At 38.3% G+C, this 14,935-nt stretch overlaps 1 protein-coding gene across 2 annotated transcripts in view; it reads right to left on the bottom strand.

Moving 5' to 3' along the window:
- Positions 1 to 14,935, bottom strand: part of LOC136846070 (serine/threonine-protein kinase NIM1-like) — an 88,963-nt gene that overhangs the window by 64,290 nt on the left and 9,738 nt on the right. For both annotated transcript variants that reach the window (XM_067116755.1, XM_067116753.1), the window contains exon 2: positions 14,091 to 14,163. The gene's annotated coding sequence lies outside the window, so the exon portion shown is untranslated. The remainder of the gene's footprint in view (positions 1 to 14,090; positions 14,164 to 14,935) is intronic.

Genomic DNA, 14,935 nt, shown 5'->3' on the forward strand with positions numbered 1-14,935 from the left:
TTAGTGGCGGCCTTAAAATAATACAGAATAAAATGGGCAAATTCAAGTAACGCACTTCAAGCAAGGAAATCACTCAGACGCCAGGAAGACCAACCCTGCAAAATAAATGCAAACGAACCCCAGGAAAAGAAAAGCGAGAAGAGGTAAAAAAAAAAAAAAAAATTTTTAAAAACACACCGTGAGTTCACGCTATTCCCCCGAAGATTAGTGGCTGGCTATACGGTGTAAAGGGAAGCCACCTAAAAGGCAGCAGCTAGCTAGCTAGCTGACTTGGCATCGTTTCGTAATCCACGAAGGAAGAAGAAGAAGAAGAAGAAGAAGAGTCTTTCCCAGGAATAGACCAAAGTGAAGCCGTAGAGCAAAAACCGGATAATTCGATTACAACGTCCCTGGAAAGAAGTAGTTCGTATCGCCGTATCAACTTTAGAGGGGAAAAGGAATTAAATAATCGCTTCGCCTTTGCCCAATCGACGTCACCGCGCCTTCTGGAAAACAGGGTCATCTTCCGTGAAATTTCGCCGCGTCGTGCTTTGCGGGGACTGTATTAATCCTCCCTTTCCCCCCCGTGAGAAAGAATGGAACTTTCAATTCGCTCGTTGATGTCTCCTAGCTGTACGGCTTCTGGTAATTGGATAAGCCGCATAATGCGCAATGTTGAGTAATTCTTTTATACTTTTTTCATGGACACTGCGTCGAAATACCCACGCGCCGTCTTCGTCGTAAAAACAGATGAGGAAAAAAATGTCCCACAGACGTCATTTCTCCTCGTACCTTTACGTAAATGCCTCTGAATGTATTTTCAATTTTACATATTACTTTGTCGGTACAAGTAATATCAATATCACAAGCCAGTCTCCCCTTTAGAGCTTCTCTCCCCCTTTCCATGCAGGCTATCCAATCTTGTTTCATTTCTGGAGCAGAAACGAGGCGTAAGTGCTTGAAAGGGGAAGGCAGCTCAAGTTCCAATCTTGCGACGATGAGGGAAAGGTTATTGGATCAATTGCAACTCAGACAAATGCCAGATTCTTTTTCATTTTTTCATTTTTTTTACAATTGGAGAATGGAAAGATGCGGATCCAGTTAGCGGAAAGCAATAAAAACAAGTAAAAAAATGCCCCGAAGTTCCTTCGATGCAATCGAGTTTTCTGTACAGCATATAATGCTGTATGAAACTTTCAGCCATGGCCCATGAAACTCTTAGCCGCGGCCCATGAGACTCAGCCACGGTCCGATAGTGATCTGTGTTGTTTGTACCTATAGCAGTGCCAGACGCACGATCATGACTAACTTTAACCTTAAATAAAGTCAAAACTACTGAACTAGAGGGCTGCAATTTGTTATGTTTGATGATTGGAGGGTGGATGATCAACATACCAATTTGCAGCCCTCTAGCCTCAAAGATCTGAGGGCGGCCGGAAAAAAGTGGACGGACAGACAAAGCCGTCACAATCCTTTTACATCCTTTTACAGAAAACTAAAAAGCGCAACCGATGTCCAGCTGAATATGAATGAACGAAGCATATAATGCGATCAGTCTCAAAACACGCAACAACAACAGTTGTTCTTGCTATTAGCTTCAGAAGGGAAATGTGCTACTTGTTAATAAAGTTACTAATCAAAACACAAACAGAGTTTGTCGTCAAGCAGGTGTACCAGCCGTGACGTCACCAATCAGAACGCCACCTCAGCAAGGGTTGTCAACCGTGCCATCATTGATCAGGAGGTGACCAAAATTATGCTCGTCAATAAGCGAGAGGTGTGCCGTCCGTGACGTCATTGATCAGCAAGAGCTCCAGTCTACTAATGTTGTCAAGCACGAGATGTATTGTCTGTGGCGTCACAATAGAAAAGAGATTTATGACTCAAACAAACACAAAGTGCGTTAGAGTCCTAGGCTTATGATCATCATCAAACACGAAGTGTGCCATCCGTGACGTCACTGATCTGGAAGCAAACCGATCTATAATCGTCGCTAAGCGCGATGTGATATAACTAAGCACGAGATATGTCAGCCGTGACGTCAGGGATTAGCACGGCGAGGTGTGTCAACTGTGACATTACTGATCAGAAGACGGCGTAACTACCCCGTAGGGGGGGTAGCGTCGCCAGTGCACCTCATGCGGTGAACTGTAGGCATGCATTACTTAGGTTCTTTGCAGCGTGTCTTCGGCCCCTAGCCGCAGCCTCTTTCGTTCCTTTTACTGTACCTCCTTTCATATTCTCTATCTTCTTATTTTCCACCTTCTCCTAACAACTGATTCATGGTGCAACTGCGAGGGTTTACTCCTTACACCCTTCAAACCTTCCTGCTCACAATTTCCGTTTCAGCGTTGAATGACCTCACAGGTCCCAGTGCTTGGCCTTTGGCCTAAATTCTATAGTCAATTCAATCCACGGCGTAAACTATAATAATCACCGTTAAAAGCAATAACCAAAGCAACTGGATTCCAAGTGGAAATATTACAAACAACCTAGTAGTCGGCAGACTTTTTAATTGAATATCACGTTAATACCTGTGAAAGAATCCAATATAACGGATATCCCGACCCAGGCTAATTATGTTTGTAACCGCGCTAGCTTTAATCACCAGCTCCATCGTTAAAAACAACAAAATCAACTGCCCTTCCCTTCATATGAATTGCCATTGACCGCCATTACCATTCACCCTTTAATCATGTTTTGTTTAAGGTGTCCAGTTAACTGCCTGATGCTGACCATATAACCCATGTTCTTAAGCCGTGGATAATGCCATACCCTCCTAATTATGGCTTCCCACCCAGTTAGTTTTGGGTTCCCATAACCAAGCACCTCCCTCTTCTTTACTGATTTATGAGCGTGTCTGTGAGAGGATATATACATATATATATATATATATATATATATATATATATATATATATATATATATATATATATATATATATATATATATATATATGGTCTTCTTTTACGCATTCTCATGTATGAGCCTTCTAGTTTGGGTACGTTCATGGCCTTTCGGGTCGTTCCATATGGATATGTGTTCATTTTGAATAAGATGAATAATAGACAATCTTCCACATACTAAGAACACCCACAGGTTACAAGAGAAAACAACATGAGTTGTGCATTAAAACATAAAAACAACTTTTAAAAAAAATAATCGCGGAAACTAACCAATAAAATAAAATAATAAACATGGACAAAAAACACTTAAATAAATGTATCATTTTAAACCGGACTGAGGACAGGCGGAAAGATAATGTACTCCCACGGGGGGAGGGGTTGCTACTGTTGTACGTGGGAAGGGTGGCGGTGGGGGGAAGTGACCGGGAATTAGGGAAGAGTTGGGGAGGGGGTACTATGTGAGAGGGGAATAAGAGGCGTGTGAATTAGGAGTCAGGGCCACGGGAAGAACGGACTCCCGGAAGGAAAAGAAATGTCAAATGAATGGAAGAAGGGAAGGGATTATATATGTATGTATGTATATATATATATATATATATATATATATATATATATGTGTGTGTGTGTGTGTGTGTATGTGTGTATGTATATGCTCTTGTAGGTTAAGTGTGTACCCACGAATAAACTATAAGACTATAGAACCCATCTGCCTTGCTGTTCCCTCTCATCACTGACCGTACACGAAACGATCCACTACCCGATATTTTGTTCTTCCGCTATGTAGCGAATGCCCGTAAAAACTAAAGCCATTCACATGCGTACTGAAGAATGCTTCTTAAAATCATTTAAAAATATCCTCTGTAAAATCCCAGATATAAATGAAAGCCACAGAAAGAATCATCATAATGATAATATGGCAGAACAATAACAAAAAGCCACATCAAGCAAGGAAGGCCACTTGGTGAAGGGTCCACCGTCTTCTTCAGGGCCACTGCATCGCTGCCACCCGTACGAGTGGACAAGGTCAGGTTAGCCATTTACATTCTTCGAGCAACATTGCCCAATAAATTCTTGCTGACGATTCTCGAATTATATCTGTTTCACATAATCAATGAAAGTACGCCTTGATACTATTTGTTTATTCATTATTCATGACAGAGAATCGTCAGCGACAACCGTTACTGAATACGGTTCTCGACCATTCATCTGAGACTGAAATATTTCCCATCACCCTCTATGCCCACTTACTCTGCTCCAGCCATTCATCGTGCCCGTGCTAATCTGAAATGCCCATTAGCACCGACAATATGTGCTGAAGACGAACGGGGGACGGAAGAGAGAGAGAGGAAGATAACTGCAATAAAAACCAAACATCAAAGGAAGACATCCACGCTCTGGGCACGGATTGCTAGGCTTACTTACTATACTATACGCGATTGCACACTCAGTCGTAATTTTCTGACGCGCTCTGTTATTAATGACTTGTCTTGTTCTTCTCACAGGGCGAATGAGTCGCGGTCGTTTGAATGACCTGTCATTAGGTCAAGTTACGTTCGTCTACTTTTTTTAAAACAAGCTTTAACGAAGTTATCGGCCAAAGTACAGAGAATGTCTCACTGGCTGTTTTCCGAGACACGTAACTCAAGAGAAGCGCATGATTCTCTCTCTCTCTCTCTCTCTCTCTCTCTCTCTCTCTCTCTCTCACGCTAAATTTAAAAATGCCACCGCGTATTGTTATGTGGTCCGTGAGGCCTCCTACACAAGCCAGTTATAGAAATAATTCCTCTCTCTCTCTCTCTCTCTCTCTCTCTCTCTCTCTCTCTCTCTCTCTCTCTCTCATAAACAATTTTCATCTTTAACCAAGGTCAAACTATAGTTTCTCTATCAAATCTAGATCATCTCTCTCTCTCTCTCTCTCTCTCTCTCTCTCTCTCTCTCTCTCTCATGCATGAGTATCAGCACTGTATCAATGTTTTTTTCTCACAAGTGTGTAATCATCCAATTTTCAATTGAACGAAAAATCTCAACATTTGTCCAAAGGAACATATGAAAAGTGTAAAGACGTATGGGTGTGTGAGAGAGAGAGAGAGAGAGAGAGAGAGAGAGAGAGAGAGAGAGAGAGAGAGAGAGTGGTAGGGGCGGGGTGGATTCGTGCGTCTGAACATGTATTCATACCAAATTTCTTGGAATACGTCAGAGACGTGAAAGAAGAAGAAGAAGATTAAGAAGACCTTGGTTAGTGCATTCAGCCTTCGATGGTATAGCACGTCCTGTGTTTTTCTGCAAGTTGGGTCTCAACAACAGATCCCCCTCTCGAAAGGAAGATAGTACTGTGGGAAAACGAAAGCGAGAGGAAAATTCAAGAGCTTGGTAGTCAAGTTAGACAGCAAGAAAAGTTATTAAATCTCCCTTGATTAGACAACGCATCGCAGACCAGGTGTTTATAATGGTAAGAATTTTATACAAAAAAAAGGTAAATTCAAAATCAAAATCGGTGTCTTTCATCACGTTCTCATTAGTACCGACCTCGAAGATGCATGAGATTTGAAGAGCTCTCTCTCTCTCTCTCTCTCTCTCTCTCTCTCTCTCTCTCTCTCTCTCTCTCTCTCTCTCTCTTTGAAGTTAAAAAATATACTGAAGTCGATATACACGTCGTGTGTTTCTCGAAAAGCTTTTATGAAGAATCATACCTTCGGTTGCAGCATTCATATCACTACATAATCATTACATAAAGATAAGACAGACACCGTCTTCTGATGACAGAGTTGATATAGAGAAAGGATATACGAGTGATAACTCTATCTCTCTATCACTCACTTATATATCTATCTCTATCTGCACAAATATACACATCTATCTATATATGTGACATATATATATATATAATATATATCTATCTATATATATATATATATATATATATATATATATATATATATATATATATATATATATATATATATAAATAATAACTGACTGTTAGTTTAATAGCTTCATGGATCGACTGAAGTGAGAAGTCTGAGGAAGAAAATGATACGCATGTGCAAAGCTGTGGGATAAGAAAGTGGATCTTTCTTGGAGTGTGAGAAAAAGCTGCAGAAACTAGTGCACGAATATCGAGGCATTTGCCAGAGGAAACAAGTAAATAATGCGCCGAAGAAACTTCGGCGCAATCGAGTTTTCTGTACAGCGTATAATGCTGTATGAGGAGCGGCCCATAAAACTTTCAGCCACGGCCCGGTGGTGGCATGTCCTTTACCGTTGCCAGACGCACGATCATAGCTAACTTCTACCTTAAATAAATTAAAACTACTGAGGCCAGAGGGCTGCAATTTGGTATGTTTGATGACTGGAGGGTGGATGATCAACATACCAATTTGCAGCCCTCTGGCCTTAGTAGTTTTTAAGATTTGAGGGTGGAAAGAAAAAGTGCGGACGGACAAACAAAGCCATCTCAATAGTTTTCTTTTGCAGAAAACTAAAAGTTGAGATAAAATGTGGTCAAGAGTAAGGTTACGAGGGTAAATGAAAACCTGGAAGATGGAGTAGTATTCAATATCAATATGGATGGTGGAAGAAAGGAAGCCGTTGATTCGCATCAATATTTGAGGGCTGATATGACGGATGTTGGCACGGTGAGTACAAAAGATTGGGTGGAGAGTTGGAGTGTTTGGAGTGCCTATGGGTGCCAAGGTGGAACTGTATGAAAGGATTATTGAGCCAACTTCTCTTTATAGAAATGAAGTGTGGATGTTGAACGCGGGCGGTTGAAAAAGAAATTGAAGCTACTGAGATGAATAGTTTACTTAGTATATGAGGCTTACGTGGCTTAAGAACTGAAAGAGAGAAATGCGCAGATACACAGAAATGGTGAGAATGTTGGCGTAGGTGAAAGGATGGATCAGATAGTTTCGTCACGTGGAAAAGGGATTAACATAGGTTGGTGAAAAGAATCTATAATTCGTAAGGGTTTGGAGAGAGGGGAAGATGAAGACCTAGAAAGTGTTAGAGAGATGGAGGCAAAGAAATGTGAAGAAAAGTGCTGGATAGAAAATCTGAAGGAGACATTGCAAAGGGAAGTATTCTCCATGAATAAGTTAAAATGAAAGGAGACCTTACAGTGAGGTACAATGTAAAATATAGTACATATAATATTTGTCCGTAATTTAAAAAACAAAAATTATATTAATGTGAAGTTTTGAGTCTAAATATTAATAGGGTATGAAGCTACACGGTAGATTTTCCTTTCTTAATTTTGATTGTTTTATTCATTCATATCTTTGATCTTCAATATTTGCACATACAGCGACGCAACCCACAAGCTATAATATATATATATATATATATATATATATATATATATATATATATATATATATATATATATATATATATATATATATATATATATATAAATATGCATATGTACATACAGTATATACATATATATATACATGTATAAAATATAACCTAACATACTAAGATGTAACATTTTTTAGGAGAAACGACAGCAAATTATAACATAGGTTTATAATAATAATGTGCATTAAAATTATATGTCACATTCGAAAAAACCAAAATAATTAATATAAAACCCCCTCATTTTCGAAACAATCTAATGTAATACAGCAAGCTGATCAAAACAAGAGGCCTCGTGCCGAAGAACCTTAGAGAGAGTCAAAAACAGAGAGGCAGAATAGGAGCGACTTCTTGCGCGATGCCTCGCAACGCGGCTTTAAAAAAGGTCGTTTCTGCAATACGTTTTGCAATAAGGAAAAAAAAGGGGGAGGGAGAAAATTACTGAACATGTGTCGTGAGGCGGTAAAGCCTATTTCATTTTGTTTGGGATTTTTTCTAAACTATAAATATATATATATATATATATATATATATATATATATATATATATATATATATATATATATATATATATATGTATATATAATGTATATATATATACATATATATATATATATATATATATATATATATATATGAACATACAGAGTATATATATATATCTATAAACATTTATATATCCATATATATATTTATATATCCATATACATATATATATATATATATATATATATATATATATATATATATATATATATATATATATATATATATATATATATATATATATATGACCAATAATGGAAAATTACATAGGACTTTCTCACATCTCAAATGTATAACGCGATAAGAGGACCAATGTTTAACTACAATAAATGTCACGACAGTGAATACGTGCATAAAAATGAACGGGAACGAATGAATTGCAGCGTACCAATTATCGAAAATTTCATGGGAATGCAGAGAGGCAACCTGCAATGGAAAGAGATAAAATAGGGACATTTCTAGTAAGAGAAAGACGAGTAAAAAGAATTCTAGACAGACCAAGAAAAGAAGGACAAGTGAAAACAGTTCAAGGAGGGAAAAAAAAAAACAGGAATAGCAGATGGAAGTTAATTCTAGAGAGACCAAGAGGAACGAGAACAAATAAAGATATCCCAAGAAAAAAACAAAGGCAAGAAAAGTAAATGAGAGACAATGGTTAACAAATAAAAGGTAAAATATAGAAAACACATACAGCCAATTCTAGACAAACCGACAATAGCTTCAAGGGAGAGAGAGAGCTGTAAATATTCCCGCGGACGAAATAGAAAAAATCAACTTGGCAGACCCAAGCGTCGGAAATAAATTACCACCCCCTCCCCCCTTTTCCCCTCAACCACAACCACGGCCCCCCCCCAAAAAAAAAAAAACTAAGTAAGAATAAATAAACCGCAGAAATAAATCACTCTAAACACTCGAACCATTGGAATCGCGCCTCATCTGACGCGAAGGAGATTCCATCTCGCCCAAGGACTCTCGGGAGACGATTAGTCTTCTTCTCAAGGAGCCTAATTAGGATTTTTTTCATGAGGGTATCTCCTTCCTACTAGACTTTTAACTTTTGGCTGGAATTCCTACCGATGCATTGATGGAGAATTTGAGATTCCGGTGTATGAAGTTATCTTCTTTTATTCGCCCTTTTTCCAATGGAAAAGCCTAGCCCAGGCCCGAACAAGAACGAGAAACAGAAAGTGAACGGAAACAAGTAAATAATACGCCAAAGTTTCTTCGGCGCAATCGAGTTTTCTTTACAACGTATAATGCTATATGAAAGTCTCAGCCGCGGCCCATGAAACTCTCAACCGCGGCCCTTGAAACTTTCAGCCACGGCCCGGTGGAGGCCTGTGTTGTTGGCTAACTTTAACCTTAAATAAAATATAAACTACAGAAGCTAGAGGGCTGCAGTTCGGTATGTTTAATGATTGGAGGGTTGATGATCAACATACCAATTTGCAGCCCTCTAGCCTCAGTAGTTTTTAGCATCTGAGGGCGGACAGAAAAAGTGCGGACGGACAGACAGAGCCATCTGAATAGTTTTCTTTTACAGAAAACTAAAAACTGGCTCTTAACGGTAGAGGGATGCGAGTTCCAAAGCTCTGCAACTGCAGGAAATAAACAGTTTCCTTACCTTTATTTTTCCTTTCTTTTATTATGGAGGAACATAACTTACTGAAGGAAAACTTGCCGATTACTGAAGGAACCAGCAAGTTTTCATACTGCCTTACTACAACAGAAAAGGTTGCAGGTGAAAACTAAGATAAGAGAAATGTCAATCGTTTTCTACAGTGGGGGAACTGAACGCTAAATTGCGAGGAATAAGAAAAAATAACTTAAATTACGTAAGCAGGTTGAGTCAAGAGATGGAAGTTCCTGCCTCTTTAATTTTGTCAAGCAGAAACTCCTAAAATTAAACAAATGTAACCAAATGACTAAGATCCACAATAAAGTCTTCGGTAAATGTTTTATAATTCACAATGAGTGACAAAGGATCAGGAATATATAGAAGAAAAACAACGGAAATCCGATCGACTGGGTCAACCTCAAAAACTCTCGAACACGCAAACCCAATTACTGTTTCACTTGAACTTTCCCCTTGACATACAGAGCCTTGGGGGTCAACAGTTCCGAGAGAACGAAACATTCTAACGAGTCGATGGATCGTTATATCCAGTCATGGATAAAGTAAAACGAAATACGAACGTAAACAGAGCGAATGAACGGGTAGGCCTATCATGACTTCGTAGTTCAACAGAGATAATGAACTTAACAACGCGCTCACTCGTGCGTGGATTCTAAAGCCTCGTAGTGACTTTTCACATGCACCAACCTCCTGAGGACTGTTGCAAGTTTCCAAGCAGTGACTGCTAGGATAAGGCTGGCAGGAATACCCATGGGGTATTTCTTCACTGAAGGCAAAGGTAGACCATATACCAACATCGTCTACATTTCCTTGTTGGTCATCTTATTCATCCAAGTAGTAACTAGACCTAATGATGCAAAACGTATGTTGAAACAGCGCAGATATAACGAGGACTCATTAGGAAGGAAAGGAAGAAAAATGAAGGTAAGGAGGAATAAAGAAAAACGTCAATAAAGGAAGGCAGTAATAATGGCTAGGACGTCGAGAGATGGCCACATGACAAAGCCTTTAAGAAGGGCATCAGGCCCTGATGGCATCGCCACAAGAATGCGCTCTTGGCCCATTTGGTCTGTGGAGGCTTCCCTGGAAAGATAACGAGCTTTTTTGGCTTGTTTCATGTGAATAATAATAATAATAGAATATTATATAGCCGGTGGATATTGATATATATTAAACACATAATTTATATATACACATCCCAACACATACACACACATATATATGTGCGCGTGTGTACGTTAAATCCTCAGAATATTCCTTCGTTCTCCTATTTCTCTGGAGTACCTACAAAGTCAATGAATATCAGAAGTACTTGTGCTGGCTAGACTTTAGTGATATGTTCTGGTGCTCTTTAGAGCATCCGCATTTTCAGTCTCACAAGTAAACCGCCTCCTTCAATAGGGGGTGGCTCCTGAGATAAACCAAAATAACAGTAGTCACCCCATTCATCCTTTAGCTTCATTCCTCTGCAAGACTTTGTCCATATTACTCCTGTTATGAAACGAACCACCTCTACGCCCTAGTACCAGCCTTGTTACCACCGAGATAGGAATGGTATCGCAGGTTCAGCCGACAAACTGAAACTTGGCGTTGAGCAAGACGCGTGACGTCACGAGCGTAGTGACGTCAGGAACGCAAGGGGAGAGAGAAAAGTTAGGCTTGCGAAGAACCACGCCTTTCCTCCACCTTGGTCGAAATGGGATTTCTTCTTGTTGTTGTTCTTCCTCTCTGAAATCCTGGCTCTCTCTCATGACTCACTTCTGAAAATGGCTACATCCTGTATTTCATTTCTGTCAAAATAGTCTTTTCCTGTTTGGAAATCCTGTTTCTTTCCCTGGCTTACTCCAAAATATAGTACCACGTTAGTCAAAATAGCTTTTCCTCTTTGAAATCTTCTCTTCTAAGAAGTCAATACCATAACACCCTGTGGCGTAAGCATTTTATAGATTAAAAACAGTTTGGGAGCTAATCTAAGTTAAACATGTTCTTAATCAGTTATAATATTATTATTCTTCAAGTTTATCTCGGTGGCATGCTCGGTGAAGTTGAGTGCCGTTAGGTCAGGTCAGTACAAGCATGTGTGGCCACCAATGGATGCCAAACATTAATATCTTCACTACAAATAGCCTTTCGGTATTAAACCTGATTAACACTGAATCTGGCCAGTATCTGAATGAGTATCCACAAATGAAAACCAAAAGCCACTGCACTGTTGAATTGTGTCTCAATGGGAATGGGTCTAGCAACCTCATCCCAAAACCCAACGCTTGGCAACTTGCAACTAACCATACGAGACTCGCTTGGGAGGATCGAGAGCTGAGTATTACAATCTGTTGTTAATGGTTATGATGGACTTGCACCAGCACGGGTTTCATTAATAGTCTAGTTGCTCAACGGAGAACTAACCTAGTTTTCACTTTGCGTGTTTCGTCACTCGCGATATTTTAACTCTACAGATTTTGAGCAAATCCAAAATTTTTCCCTCATCGTGACGTTAGTTATTTTCGGGGTCTCACGTCAAGATAAAATAGAAATCATTATCAAATTTCTTACTTCCGTTGATAATTTTATGCCTTAGTGTGTGCAGATTTCTCTCTCTCTCTCTCTCTCTCTCTCTCTCTCTCTCTCTCTCTCTCTCTCTCTCTATATATATATATATATATATATATATATATATATATATATATATATATATATATATATATATATATATATATATATATATATATATATGTATATACATATATATATATATATAATGTAAAATATGTAATTGTTTCTAGATAAATATTACAATGAATGCTATCTGTAAATTTCAGCATAATATTGTTTCAAAAAAATACACAATGAATGCCTATCTATATCATCATTTCAGCATAATATATATACAAACACATATATACACACATATATATATATATATATATATATATATATATATATATATATATATATATATATATATATATATATATGAATGAGAGTGTGAGAGTAGACATACAAAAATCATCCTTGACAAAAAAATTATTTCATTATGCATCACATTCATTATCGTGGCAAAGGAGGAGCTATCTCGAAGGCCGCGAACCCCAACTAGAGCAACTTCCTAATTTTCTTAATCTCTCTCTCTCTCTCTCTCTCTCTCTCTCTCTCTCTCTCTCTCTCTCTTGGTAGTTTTTTTTTCTTTTTTTAATCTTATCTTACGAAATCGCTGATAAAAGGCGGGAGAAGGTTAACAGTCTTTCATCATTGACCTTGAAAGAGCTGTAAGTGGCGCCTTTTTTTTTTTTTTTAAACAAACAGAAAATGGGAAGACTTCTTGGGGCAGTTGGTCTAAAGATTTATCATTTCGTCCATTGTTGTAGCAAGGACCCTGGGTTCTCTACGGTTTGCGGTGTGTTGTGCTACAAGATATACGAGAGAGAGAGAGAGAGAGAGAGAGAGAGAGAGAGAGAGAGAGAGAGAGAGAGAGAGAAAAGTTCTGTCTGCGGTGTGATGTAGATAATCAAGTTCTTTACCGTTCGCGGAGTGATGTATTACAATAAAGCACTACAGAAAGACAGAGAGAGAGAGAGAGAGAGAGAGAGAGAGAGAGAGAGAGTGCGTGTGTGATACATCGAGGTTAGCAAATTGCTAGCTTATGAATCGCTGAATACTATCTACATAGCGAAGCGTGCATCTGATACGTTATTCAAGAAATCGAGAATGTTGAGGATACAGACTCAACTTGATTTTGTATCACTGATCAGAATGAAAGGAACCTGAACGTTAATCGACTTATTTTATATATGTATATATATGTAAGTATGTTTGTTATGTATGTATGTATGTATGTATGTATGTATATATATATATATATATATATATATATATATATATATATATATATATATATATATACAGTCTCCTAATTATATATATATACTACCAATTACAAGTGAATAACAGTTTCACAATGCAAATATACGTGCTTATGTTATGCCCTGTTTCATTTTCGAGAGACTAACCAAGACGAAAGTATAGAAAAAGTAGAAATGTAAAATAGCGAAGAGGTATGGGAAAAAAGGGGACGACGTCAAAAAACGTACCAGAATGGCGAAGGGAACACCCGTGTCAGGAAAAACTCGACAGAGAATTCCTATCGGCCCGTTGCAGAGGGGAAGAGTCGATGCTATTCGTTGGATGCCTTTACTGAAAGGAGTTGTCTTCCCACCAACCTCTCTGTTGTAGTACTAGAGGCTTCAGTTGTAACAAGCGAGGAACACTACTCGTCGTGAATTTGTAATGTTTCTTCTGTTGCTGAGCAGTTCTGAGAAGTATTTTGCGGCACTGCTACATGAAATCCGCTGTGGCTCTTTGATTTTCAAAGTGTTCCAGTGAGAGCTTGAGAGCATTACCTCAATAAACTTGCGGTGACTCTTGAATTTTCAAAGCTTTGAAGTACTGGTTTGACAGCATTATTCTTAATGCAGCTTGCAGTGGTTCTTCATTTACAGAAACCCTCTGGTTAGATGATCAGAACATCATTGCACAGATCTGTAGTAGTCCTTGAGTTCTTGACATGTTCTAATAACACTGACTGCTTCATTCACGCGTGCATGGAACAGCGGATTTTAACTATAAGCAAAAACTCATTAAATTATGAAAAAGGTTAGTTTTCTTACCATTGTACTGCTGACGTTGGAGTTCTTCACATTAGCGTTCCTGCTGTCTGTTGCGACCGTTTTCAGTTCCATTCTGGAAAAAGGAAATATAATGGTAGGACGACTTATGACTTCTGGCCTCGTTAGCCTCTCTCTCTCTCTCTCTCTCTCTCTCTCTCTCTCTCTCTCTCTCTCTCTCTCTCTCTCTCTCTATACACACACACATATATATACATATACATATACAGGTATATAATATATATGTGTGTGCATATATGTATATATACTGTATAATGTTTACAGGGCTAATTACAATTCAATCACTGAAAATAAATTTTAACAAGAAATCAGGAAAATTACAGTTAGTGGCTTTCAAGAAATATAATTGTACTTATAAACAGCAGCAAAATAAAATCAAGAGTCAAAAGTTCCTTGCAGATAATTCAAAACCTCAGATTTTTATGGTTGAAATAATTATGGAGAGATTAAACTACGCAGACTATTTTAGGCAATTCTTAACGATGCCTTCAGCCTTCCTAAGGTCAATCCATTACCTGGGTTAATCCAAGACAGCCGTTCCTCCTCTGAAAAATCAGGTCAAATGCAATGACTTTGAATAAACTAAAATAGTTGTTATTTTCTGTTATTTCACTGTTCTCGTGGTCATGTACTCTGTTTTATATTTTATTTACCACTTTATTCCACGATAAAAGTTCTATGTTTATATATATTTATATAAATATATATGTGTGTGTGTGTGTGTGTGAGAATGTGTGTGTGTGTGAGTGTGTGTGTGTGTGCGTGCGTGTGACTATAAACCTCGCAGTCCTTGAGTTGAAAAATGGCTTAGGGATGCACGACCAACC

Source organism: Macrobrachium rosenbergii, chromosome 14, assembly GCF_040412425.1.
Source record: "Macrobrachium rosenbergii isolate ZJJX-2024 chromosome 14, ASM4041242v1, whole genome shotgun sequence".
Classification (NCBI taxonomy): Eukaryota; Metazoa; Arthropoda; class Malacostraca; order Decapoda; family Palaemonidae; genus Macrobrachium; species Macrobrachium rosenbergii.